The sequence below is a fragment of the Protopterus annectens genome, chromosome 10.part0 (assembly GCF_019279795.1).
Source record: "Protopterus annectens isolate FY-2018-M chromosome 10.part0, PAN1.0, whole genome shotgun sequence".
In the NCBI taxonomy this organism is placed as follows: Eukaryota; Metazoa; Chordata; order Ceratodontiformes; family Protopteridae; genus Protopterus; species Protopterus annectens.
The window spans coordinates 807,013,927-807,027,881 of NC_056744.1; the positions used below are offsets into that span (position 1 = coordinate 807,013,927).

At 38.0% G+C, this 13,955-nt stretch overlaps 1 pseudogene; it reads right to left on the reverse strand.

The window, feature by feature from the left end:
• Window positions 1–13,457: 13,457 nt before the first annotated feature.
• On the reverse strand, window positions 13,458–13,586 carry LOC122814537 (annotated as a pseudogene).
• Between the last annotated feature and the right edge of the window lie 369 nt (window positions 13,587–13,955).

A 13,955-nucleotide genomic window follows, 5' to 3' on the forward strand; every position in this document is an offset into this window, starting at 1 on the left:
CAATGATTGAGTCATATTTGTACTTGCCTTGGAGTGACCTGAGTGCTTGTGTTATGTGGTGGATCCTAACGCCCGACAGGCAGCTCATCGTAACCTTTTCCTTGTTCAGCCTGGTGAGCGGGACGTCAGTGTTCCTGACGATAGAGTCTCCTATTACAAGTATATCAGGTGTGTTGTTTAGCCTTAAGGGTTGTGACTGTTCAGCACACTGGCTTTGTGAGCTATGTGTTGCACGTGTTTTGTTTTGGGGTAGCAGTTGCGTGGGTGTCTTCTTTGGAGGTCTCTGCTGCTTAGGCAGATTTTTATTTAGAGCCTCAGAGTATGTTTTTGTGTGTTTATATGTTTGGTTTGCTGTCATGGTAGGTATATGTGAGACTGGAATTGTAGTGAGTGTGGTTTCCTTCTCCTCCTGACTGGTTACGCCAGTACTGAGTTGAGAGAGTTTAGCCTCCAGTTTGGCTATATGGTTGCATCTCTCACATGTGTTGGAATTTGTTGGGAGGAGGAGAGGGTTGTCTGTGTACATGATGCAGTTGTAACATTGCCTCAAGATTCCCAGATTCACCTGCTGGACCATAAAGGAGATTGACAACTGACCTTTGGACATGCTAGAATAGTATTGGGAATTCCTTTATAATTGAATAAAGGGCCAATGAGGAACAAGGTACTCAAGGGGAGTTTGTGAGGGTGTAGTAATTTTAATTTTTTAGTGCTGACTTATATAATTGCTTTAGTGAGCAAGTGCCAGGCTTTAGAGTAGGAATAGGGTGTTTATTATGTGAACTAGATCAGTTCTACGGGAAAAATTGAAGAGCAGACTTTGTGGAGCCGAGAATGGTTTAAACCCAATTAAGCAGAGCTGCCCGATGCTGCGCCATGCGCAAAATCGTGCAAAGCCACGCCAAAGCGGGTTTTATACAGGGGGACTTGAAAGAGCTAGAAATTGGCCCAAAATGGCCAATAGACTACCAGATTCTTGTGCTGGGAACACTCCTCCAGGGATAGATAAGCTGCTCTAAGCTTCCCAGTGCCACTGGTGAACAAAGAAGCCTCCCATTATCCAAGAAAGGAAATGGGCAACACAGGAACTTTCCAAAAGTCCAGAATACAGCAAAGCCTGTATTTGGACTACTCTAGATCAGGAAAGATGGGAAACAAGGATAATTTTTTTGTTTTTTTTTTCTTTTTTGCAACAAACAGCAGGAAAATTAAATAAATATGTAACACAGGCTAGCGCACTTGAGTGTGTAGCCTCAACAGGTATATGCAACAAACAGGACAAACTTTAAAAGTGCAGGTGCAAAAACAACTTTAAACAGTTTAAAACAGTTCAAGAAGCAGAAATACTTGCAGTTTAGCTAGATCGGACAGTCACCCAGGTAGTAGCAGGAAAAAAAACACTTTTATCATGTTAGCAGTAACTCTTTTAGCCTCTCTGCTGCTAGCACCACTCTGCAAGACCACGAGGAGCTTGGCTGCGTAGTAACAAGCACAAAAAATGCAGGCTAGCGCACTTGAGTGTGTAGCCTCAACAGGTAAATGCAACAAACAGGACAAACTTTAAATTACAAGTGCAAAAGCACGCTAAAGCTGGCTTTAAAGCAAGGGGGTTAGAAAGAGATAGGAAATGGCCCAAAATGGCCAATAAGCTACAAGTCACTGGGCTGGAACCACTCCTCAAGGGACAGATAGGCTGCCCAGAGCTCCCCACTCTCACTGGTGAACAAAGAAGCTTCCTCCTATCCAAATAAGGATATGGGCAACACAGGAACTATGACACAGCCCAGAGATCAGCAATACCCGAAGACTGGACTATTCTAGTTCAGTAAAGGCGGGGAACAAGGAATTTTTTTTTTTTTTACAAAGTATCAGAAATTAGGTACAGAAACACAGTAAATGCTTTAATTCTGCATGAGTGTGTAGCCTACCAGTTAAACTAAGCAAAAACAAACTTTAAAAGTGCAAACAACTCAGAAATACAGGCAGGAATGCAATAAAACAACTTTTCAGAGCTTAGTTATAGAAACAGAGAAGTCTATATATACAGAAAAGCAGCTAAAACACACAAACACTTCAGACGAGATGCAATGCAACCTAGAGCACTTGAGTTGTAATAGTACAATATTAAGGCAATTGCAGATATAATAAATGCTCTGAAATATACTTTATATTTCCAAAATGTTTGAGAAGCACAGTCAAAACACAAGGAGATTCAGGCAAAAAAAAAAAAAATATATATATATATATATTTTTTTTTTTTGAAAGGGAAAAAGGAGAAACAGAAGGCCTTATCCAATGTTCTCTCTATATTAGGTAGAATGAGCTAATGACTCTAGACTGGAAAAAGTGTCACAGATCAGATTTACAGTAGGGGCGAGCAACTGCAAAGCCACCAAGTATAACAGCAAGACACCAACTGAGAGGGGGGGTGGGGACAAAAACAATAGCCTACAGACAGTAAGCACTAGAGAAAGCCACAAATGAAAGTTTTTAAACAGATAAAGATTTGTAAAGATACAGAATGCTTTTAACTGCAAAGAAATCAGTTACTTGTGCAGATTAGTTAATAACAATAAAATACACTCAAAGACTAAAAAGCAGGCAATAAAAGTGCTATATATTAATTGTTAGAATCAATAATCTGTATAAATAATCGAAAAAAAAACAGGATACTTATATATCTCAGCTAACAGTCGTGGTCAACAACTCTCATCCACTCTGCTCAGTGTGTATAGACAGAAACCCTATCAAGGAGGGAAACCCTCTTAATAATTTATTAAACTAGTTAATAAAGTCTTTTTAAAATTATGCTGGTTTCCACCCAAATTAGAGTGTTTTTAAAATAGTATATAAGAGAATGGAAGACTGGTGAAATAGGATTTCCAGAAATAGAAGTATATGCCTTAGCATCTGTCATACAAACTGTAGCTTTATGGCTAAATTCTAATTACTCATTAGGTGGAAATAACTTCATCAGATTATCTGGATGAATAGTAAGAATAGCATATCTGGAAAAATTCTTTGATCTCATAGAATAGCTGTAAATGGTTACTAAAGGAATGTTTTATTAAAACCAACAATAAACCCTCTGACTCACATTATATAAATAATATTTTTACAATGCTTGAAAACTTTATTTTAAAAATCACAAGTAAAAATGTTGTTATTTTCAATATCCCCCACAAGTTTTTACTTAAAATCTTATTAATACTTTTAGTTTCTCTAAAATGATGAGTTTAAAAGATCAAGGTTTGAATTTTTGGTACCAAATTACTCTCTTCTGATTTTGTAATAAGTATATTATACTGATTTAACCATTGATTGACTAAAGAAACTAACAGACACTATATTAAATTTAAACTAGAATTGATGCCTACTATAATAAGGAATTATTTTAAACTTTTGGTTGATTTTTTATTGTACCTTGATTTAAAAAAAAATCATTCAGGAAAATTGTATTTATCTAAGGTTTATAAGCTTTTAAAAAATATTATTGTGATTACTTTTCACTAATCAGTCATACAAAATTATTTGAAGTTAATAAGAAAGTTAATTTTTCTATCATCACAAAAATACATCCTGTTTATAATGAAAATTATTTTCATGGACATTATTGCATAGAACATTTATTACCCTCAAAAACTGGAGATCATGTATTAAAAAAGATTATAGATATTGGAGATTTAAACCTATACAAAAGCTGATTCATAACATGTGGCTTTTGATTGTGAAATCTTACAACTTTTTTGGAAACAGACCAATGGCTTTTTGCAAGTTCTAATGACAGACAGATTTAATTTATCTAAAACATTTGTTTTGTTTAGTGCTCCAGTTACTGGAAGTGTTCCCAAAATGCACTGTCCTGTTTTATGCAGTATTTTAGCCATTACTAGAAAAGTTATTACAAAGAACTGGAAAAATAAAATTACTTCTTTTATCAAATTCATAAATACTGCAAACATTGTATGTCAGAATGAACTGATCACTATTAATATGAGAACACATAAGATTACCTCTGAATACCTCTGAATGTAAAAACTGGTTAAAACTGAATGTGTTAGAAAAATATTGATTATAAATTTTCTTTGAATCATAAGGCTTAATTGATTTGATGTAGACAATATTCCATATATAACATTTTATTTTTTCATGTGATTGTTCATTTATATGTAAATTTCATTAAAAAATCTTTAAAAAAGAAGAAAAATCTTACCAACGAAATCCATCCTCAATAAAAATGCAGGAAAAGAATAAAAACACTGGCAAAACTACAGAAATGTGGAAGAAAACAAATCATAATAAAATGCAGTCACATTGGCATAAAAGGATAACACCATGATTATGATTCTGGTGAGTAGAGTTTATATATCTGCTCAGACACTGGGGATGCTGCATGAGCATATGAGAAAAAAGAAGAGATGTAACCTGGGTGGAGATGTGGAAATGTATCTCTAAAGTGCCAACTTTATGAGGAAATCCGATAGAAGATAAGAAACAATTTAAAACACTTTTCCATTGAGAAGGAAGGGCCTGGTGTCTGTCACAAAAGTCAGAAGCTTGTCCCTTTCATATGACCATTCCACACCACTTGCAGAGATATTGTGGGTGTGCAGAGAGGGAAAGGATGGATCTTAACAGGAATCTCCCATTTTCCTTGATGGATGCTTGCCCACTGTCATCACTTGGCCCTCACCCTAATAAGGGAGAATGGCACTGAGGGTCCATGGTTAACCAAGGGAACTGAAGACAAAAAAATATATAACCAACAGTAGCAAACAAAATAACTCAACATTCATATAATAAAAGTGCAACATATCTACTTTTAAGAACCAAGGTAACTAAAAACAGAAAACTAAGGCTACACTACTCACATCTATGAAGCAGAAAACTGAAATGACAAATGCAATGATAAAATGAATGCATTCATTTTATTAGAAACAAAAAATAAAAATAAATCATCTACTGGAAGCTCAAAAAGTAATCCTTAAAAGATGCTAAGTACAATACAACCAGCCCTTTCACAACACAAAATGTAGACAATGCACAACAACCATACAATACAAGATAAAAATTCACCCAGAGCCCAAAACTAACACAAACCTCAAGAAAACGAATACTAACCTCAACATACATAATGCTGATAAAAACTAGACATTCAAATACATTATTTTAAATAATTGAACCAATGTACCAAATATGAGACACACATATACACAAACATAACACAGATTCTCACACTAAATGCTGATGTGCAAGCATATATACAACCCCAGCAAAAAAAGTACACATTACATTAACACATGACTACACCTATATGCAGGTTTACAATAGTATATATATATATATATATATATATATATTTATATATATATATATATATATATATATATATATATATATATATATATATATATATATATATATATATATATTTATATATATATATATTTATATATATATATATATATATATATATATATACATATATATATATAATTATATATATATATATATATATACATATATATCTATATATATCTATATATATATATATATATATATATATATATATATATATACCCATCTATATTTATATCTATATGCATATTTGTAGCTACAAATATATATATATATCTATCTATCTATAGTTTATATATATATATATATATATATATATATATATATATATACATATATATATATCTATATATATACATATATATATAAATATATATATATACATATCTAGTTACGGGTCTAAATCACTTAATCAAGCATTTAATTCATCAAGCCTTTATTCATCGTCTGCTATATGCATTCAGTAAACAACCAAATCTTTCTCAGGGTAATGAATCACTTGGACAAAGATGCACCAGAACACAAACTGTGCAAAATCAAACCCACACAAGTGGGAAGCTTCACTCCCATGGCCCCTTACTATATATATCAACTCCAATATTGCACTATTGTGGGGAAAAGGGCAAATTTGTGGTGTTGACCAAGTGCTTACTTACCCTGGGAAATATTTTGACATTCGTTGAAATAATGTTCGACGTATAGTGGTCGATGAATAAAGGTTCGATAAATAAATGTTTGATATAGTGATATAGCGTCATATATACATATGGTAAGAAAAATGATTTAATGCAGAGAAAATGTAGATAGACTGTTTTTACTTAAAGCTTTATCAGTATGATCAAATAAACAATAAAAATCTGCCTACAACATGAAAATTTGAACTAACTAAAATAAAAGCAACTATAAAAATAAATATACCAACTTACCTGTACAAATTTTCAGGGCACTAATGACACATCCCCTGTCTAATGGGGAAAATGTCTACTATTTTTTCGATTCAGAAAACACGAAATGCAATAGTAATAAGTCTGCCAGAAGAAAAAGCAACGATCAGTACTGCAGTCTACTAAAACAGATGGAAAATGCATTGTACAGAAGAAGCTGATCAGAAACACACAGATAAATGGAACTTGTGTATATAGGGACTGGAGTATAACAGAGGAAATATTATGTTTGGGAGTGAGTTTTATTATGAGCAGCAGATATTTCCTCTGTTATACCCCAGACCACATAGACACACACACATGTGCATATACACACACACATATATATATTAGATATGTATAAAATAATGCATATATATATATGTATGTGTGTGTATATATATATATATATATATATATATATATATATATATATATGTATGTGTGTATATATATATATATATATATATATATATATATATATATATATATATATATATATATGGGTATGTGTGTGTGTGTGTTGTAACGTTATGGCAGAGTAGGCTGCTCAGCTGGGATAATGGGATAAAGCCCTGACTACAGTGCTGTTGACTAGAGTTTGTTTAAAAACTCTGTTGACTTACAGAGCAGCAGAGAGGATGGGCATGCCTATCCTATAGGAGAAAGACATGCGTACAGGCACACAAAGCAATTAGAGCGTCCCATCGCAAAGCCAACTGACAACTGGCATCTGCTACAGCCAGTATGTCAGCATTGGCTCCTTTCAGAAGAGTGGAGCAGCTCAACTCCATCAGCCCATTGCAATCATAGAGATAGTCAGGGCAAATTTTGGAATGGGAATTAGGGTAGGCTCAAAATAGAGGACCCCAAGCTAGAAAATAGATAGCATAATCCCACAGGATGCCCTGAAGCTCATTGTTGGCCCAAGCTGTAAATTATGTGTTAGCCCATTGGAGATTAGATTAGCTGGTAGACCTAAAGAAGGCGTATATGTAGAACTGAGACAGCAATCAGAATGATGGTACGGGAGGATAAAGAAGGCAAAAAAATAAAACACTTAGTTGCAGAAAAAGATATAGTAGAATCTGTGATCAGTTCTGGATGCAAATTACAGAAGATGTGAATGTTGTATGTGCATATTGTTTCAGTGTACTTGACTGTAGTCTGGCCTGACATACAGGAAAAGGCTCATAGTTATGCACCCTCTAAGTGTAGTGGAAATGTATGAGTGCAAGGCTAGCCCAAGGCACAGCACTGTCACCAGATGAAGTTCATGGTTATTCTTGGCAGTCATTATACAAAGAAGAACATCCCTCAGGTGGAGGTAAGAAAAGCATTGGCAAAGTATGCCATCCATAATGACATTTTTGTATGGTATTACTTTATATCACAAATAAGTATAGAATATGGACCAAGTGTATCATTGTAGTTGTATCTACAAGGCTGACCATGTTTAGCAGCTTGGGTGGACTCCACAGAGGATAGATATTGTGCAAGTGATGGAGTGGGGCTAGTATCACTTGTTGGTAAGAACTCACATTACCCTGTACACACACATATAGGTGTGTATATATATATATATATATATATATATATATATATATATATATATATTACAACAGATGTTTTCCTGGGATCCAGAGTTATAATTAACTTCCAGGCAAGTGGCAGTGTGGGTGCCCTGAAAATTGCACTAAGCACACCTCCAGATGAATATATGTTTTGCTTTGAATATGTAGGAAAGTATGTCTAAATGATGAAACATTTTCAACTATTTTAATATGCTACGATATGAAAGTGAAATTCAGGGGGCAGCAAAATCAATTCACTCTGGTCTCAGGGTCATTTTATAAATTTAATGAGGGTATTTGAACCAGCCCTTCTCTTAAACATCAACTGAGAAAATGCACTCACTTGTAAGCAAACAATCCAGAAACCCTGATAAGAATACTTATAGGAGATAAATGGTTATATCATGCACTTTCATCTTCATGAAATACATTCTTACTTAAGGAATCAGCACAGGATCCTGCAACAAAACACATGTAATCAGGAGTGTTTTCTGAGCATTTACATAAATCTGAGTATGCAGAGACCATTCAAGTTAAGAAAAATAGTCCTAAATGAAGGATTTCTCAGTGTAGCAGATTTTTTTAAAACAGACTTGTGGTGCAAAGCAATATTATTCTAACCGGATACTAAAGTGTGTCATACACTCATACTCCTTTCAACAGCATTTCATTATGGATGGCATAGTTTACCAATGAGTTCAGTGTTTACAGACTCTGCACATATATACATTCACACTAGACCATCTGTCACTTTTCTGTTTATGTAGGCTGACAACACCTAGGTGTGTTGCCTTATCCACAGCAGTCTTTAGAACACTATGAACCTAATAAAACATGCACCACCTGATGGGTATACACTTAATTAGAAAAACATTCTTCATCAACATACATAAGAAAAAATCCTCCCCACCCACTTCAACTGTAGTAATGTTCATGCTATTCACTGCATTTAAATATTGGTTAAAAGAGCTGGATAACTGCCATGTGCAAAATACAACACAATATGTTACATGATATTTCATTCTGTATTTTTTTCTTGTTATATCATCAATCTGCATTTTAAACTCTGAAATGTGACTAGAGCGTCTGTGTATCAGCGTGAAATACACAGACACACAAGCACAGGCACATGCGCGCACACACACACACACACACACACACACACACACACACACACACACACACACACACACACACACACACACACACACACTAATTTTAGTGCAGGTTTAGGGAACACGTTTCAGAACACCCTAAATGTTGAGCGAAGTTCTGTAATCCTGATGCACATCATATTTAAGTTATTATACCACACAGCCCCATATATGTTCTGTTTTTCTTGATTTTGTAGGTTTGAAATACGTCCAGGGATTCAGAAAGAATCATAGTACTGGCGATAATAGTTGTGGCACAAGAGAATTGTTTCTGGGATGAGGGAAAATGTAATTCAGAACAGCCCCAACAGACTAGCCACAATGAGGAAAGATCTTATTATTGTCTAATTTGCATTTCTTTTTAAATGATTTTAGGATATGATATAAAGTATACCCCTGGTGTCTAGTGTTCCTCACCCCCCCCCGGTATTGTATTATTTGATCATAAGTTTGAGGGTGTTTGTGGAGGTGTGAAAACCTCCCCCACACATACATATACACACGTATTCATACACACACACACGCACACACACACACACACACACACACACACACACACACACACACACACGTGTTCTTGCAACACATGAGGTCACTCATCCCACAGCATACACTCACATATGCAGCCACATATATACACACACTCACACACACATCCCCATCGCTACCTGTCCATTGAACTCACTGACAGCTGCTTCTAACATGATCTCACTCATTGGAAGCAATGAGTGAACACAACATTTTCACCATGCACATTAACATAGCAGGCCAAGGTAACTTAAGCAGCTGAGGGATTCTTTGAATTCCACAGCTGCATAAATGCCTTACTGATGGCATTTTGGGGGGAGATCACATTGGCTAATTAGCATAGGCTATTTCCCCTGAACACCTCATTAGTATTTGCAGTAGGCGACTGAGATAGCCCACTGTGGTGCTGCACAGCATCATGAACTAGAAATGGTTGCCTTGAGGTGCACACTAGGCTTACACTTCACTTTAACCTTTCTGAATAATGCCCACTGTTTCACATTGATTTAAAAGCAAAGTATTAACTGTGTAAATTATTAACACAGTACTGCTTTAAGAAGTTGCCATAAGCATTTATGACTGGAGCACTTGTGGGTAGTTTTATAATTTAGTTATGAGGAAGAGTTTAATCTTATAAATGTTATGTTTCTTTTTTCCTTTTCCTTTTAGTGTCAGTTATTTTATGCATTTTAGTACTGAGGAATGCATTGGGAGGTGTCAGTTTTGTAGTCTAGTCAAGGTTGCTTTAATCATAGTTTTGATAGTGTGAATAAAGCCTCTATTTTTCATCTTTTTTTAATATTAATGAATTTTGTTTTTCTTTTGTTCATAGGTTCATAGGTTCATAGGTTCTTACTAGGCTATCTGCCCTAGGGCATTTATAAGCCTAGCCAGAGTGTGTATGGCTTTTGCCACCCATATTAAATTAATTTTGCTATGCCCTTTTTCAAGGTTAGTATACTGTGCCTCTGTCTAACAGTGACACAGAAGTGATACCCGGGGTAAACCTACGATCTCCCATCCACTCATCAAGATTCCTCTTGAAGAGAGTCAATGAGGGACTCTGCCTAACCTGGACTGGGATTTTATTCCAGAGTGAAGGGAGCCTCTGGGTTATGAATCTGTCCCACCAGCATGTCCTATTTATTTCAGTGCTGAGGTTCAAGTCCCTCGAGCGCGTAGCTCGATGGGATTTGGATTTTCTGAGGAGCAGCATGTCCATTAATTCCGGTTTGGACATGGCTTTATACGTCAGGCACAGATCGCCTCTGAGCAGGTGGTATGCCACTGAGTAGAGCTGGAGCTTCTTTAACCGGGCAGCATACGGCATCCGTTTGAGCCCTTTGATCCTCTTGGTGAGATACTTTTGGGGTCTTTCCAGTTGCTGCAGGTGTCTGGTAAGGTACATCCCAAAAGGGGCATTGTACTCAATTATGGGCCTGATGAGGGATGAGTAAAGAGGCACGATGACCTCCCCTGATCTAGATGTGAACCCCTTCATGATTAGGTGGGCTATATAAAATGTTTTTCTAACCACTTTGGCCACGTAGTTGTCAAATGAGAGATTGCTATCAACTTGGGTCCCCAGGTTCCTAATTACTTCTTCTATACTTAATGGATTACCACCTATGTAGTAATTTGTGGGCACTTTGTTTTTGCCAGAGGGGATGACTATATACTTTTTGGCGTTTAGCTTGAGGCCATGGCTCTGGCACCAGTTGTCTATTTCTATGAGGCCCTTTAGGAGGATGCTTGTGTTGGCTGGAGAGTCTATTATGGCGCCCAGTTTTCAGTCATCTGCGAACTTGGTCAGCCGCAGTCCTTCCATGTTGGCCTGTACCTCCGAGAAATATATACCGAACAAGAGAGGTCCCAGGACTGAGCCTTGTGGGATGCCACTTGTAACTGGTTTGGAGTCTGACATGGCTCCAGCTATTCTAACCATGTGGGTTCTGTCCTTGAGCCAGTTTGCAACCCATCAAGTAACATAGGGGTTTATATTTAAGCTAGTGAGCTTATCTATAATGCCCGAGTGGGGTATTGTATCAAAGGCTTTTGCGAGGTCCAGGTAGGCTGTGTGGACTGTTTCAAAGAAATCGACCAGGTTCAAGAGGCAGGATCTGCCCTTAACAAAGCCGAACTGGGTAGGATCCAGTGTCTGCAGGTCCCCAATATCTTTATTTATAAGGTCCATGATGATTCTTTCCATAGCTTTGCAGACCAAGCTAGTGAGACTTATGGGGCGATAGTTTCCAGGATCCGTTGAGGCACCACCTTTGTGGAGAGGGACCACTGTTGCTGTACACCACCCTTTGGGTACATATCCTGTTGTAAGGCTGAGATTGAACAGTAGTTTTAGGTTTGGGTTTAGCTCTTCTTGGAGTTCATGTAGGACGCAGCCTGGGACACCATCTGGTCCCATTGATGCTGTGTTTCTTGCTTTGGAGAGGGCAGCTCTTACCTGAGCATCTGAGATGTCAGGGGGGCAGCACTCTGCTGGGATAGATATTAGCCCTTTTGGTGGGGAGGGCCAGGAGAAGTTTGTGCTGAACCTGTCAGCTAGGATGTTGGCACTGTCTGTGGGATCGGTGTATTTTTTGTCATTTTGGACTAATTCTGAGCATATCTGGGAATTCCCACCCAGGTTCCTAACATAACTAAAGAAAGCCTTGTGATTATCCTTAGTGTCCTGTGCAATTTTTCTCTTGAAGCTGGCCTTAGACGATTTTATGAGTGCCCGTAGTTTTTTGCTAATACTGATCAGAGATGCCTTCCCTTTTTGGGATTTTGCTCTATCATGTAGTAGCTTCCTCCTTCTATTGTATAGTTTGTTTATGGCTGGGGTCCACCAGACAGGACATCTGCCTTTGGAGGATTGGGTCTTGGTTTTATTTGGGATTGCATAATCCATGCATTCCTGAAGGTGTTCATAGAATGTGTTTATAAAGGATTTTGCGGTCTGGGCCGTATTATCCACAGGCCCGGGGGCTTTGAAGGATTCCACCTTGGTTTTGAGGAGTGTGAAATTTGCTTTAGAGAAGTTTTTCATTGTGGTTTTATGGGCATGGGGTGGGTTCGGGATGTGAATATCCAGTGAGATTAGTTTATGGTCTGATCTTACCAGTGAGGGATACACTTCTGGTCTGGAGCATCGAGTCCCCATGTTGGTGATGATCAGGTCCAGCATGTTTTCCCCTCTTGTGGGAGTGGTAACAAGTTGTTCCATAGCCTTTGAGTTTATAAATTCTAGGAACCTTTGGGCTAGGGTGTTGGAGCTAGAGTAATGCTATGAGTCTATGGTTGGGCAGTTGAAGTCACCCAATATAATGGTGTTTGGAGAGACCTTCATATTTTCCAGGGTTCTCAGGAAGGCCGAGTGGGTTCCTGGGTTTGGGAGGGTGGTCTGTAGCAGGCTATAAACTGGAAGGCAGTTTTACCCACTGTTAGTTGTACATGGATAGTCTCTGATGCTTCGTGCTGTGCCACCAACCTGGAGGTGTGGGTATCTTTGACGAATATTGATACTCCCCCTCCTTTTGTGGTTCAGTCCAAGTTTTGGGGCCGAAAAGCATGGCATGAGGTATAACCTGGTAGTGCTGGGGTGCTCTCGAGAGCCATGAACCAGGTTTCTGTTACTGCACAGATATCGATGTTCTCCATGCTAAGGAGAGTTTCGAGTGCATCTTGAGGTTTAGACTTCTGGCGTTGAGTAGCATTACTCTTAGTTTCTTATCCCTTGTGATACCTATGGAGGTGGGTTTGTCTTTTGAGCCTTGCCTAAAAAAGGCACTATGGGGGTAGCAAGAGCCTTTACCAATATCCGAAAGCCCAGGGGTGACAGGTGCAAGCTGTCCCTAGCGAAGCATCGTGGCTTGTCGAGCATGTCATCCAAGGCTGACAGGCATTGGATCCCCTTTGAATGACACCAATACTTAAGCCAATTGCGTTCGAAGTGTCGATGATCAATGTGTCCTGCAATTCACATTAGTTCTCGCAGCTAGCTGCGTTCTTCATCGACGCACGAGCCGAGTGATCCACCGCTCAGAGTCGTACTGCTTCTCGTCCGCCGGGGGCACCGCCCCGGCCTCGCGAGGTTTCACGGGCGTCGTCGCGGGCGCCCGGGCCGGGGTTACTGGCATATATGACACCAATACTTAAGCCAATTGTTGAAATTGATAATCTTGTCTTCATACTGTGGCATCATTCTTGGTGAGGGTAAGATTCTACTCAAGGTCAGGGTCATGCCAGCCTGGGCTACATGCTCAGAGAGCTCCTCTATGACTCTTTTCATGTAGTCCAGGGAGGTACGTCTCAGGTCATTCACACCAGCATGGACAATGACTGAGTCATATTTGTACTTGCCTTGGAGTGACCTGAGTGCTTGTGTTATGTGGCAGATCCTAGCACCCAACAGACAG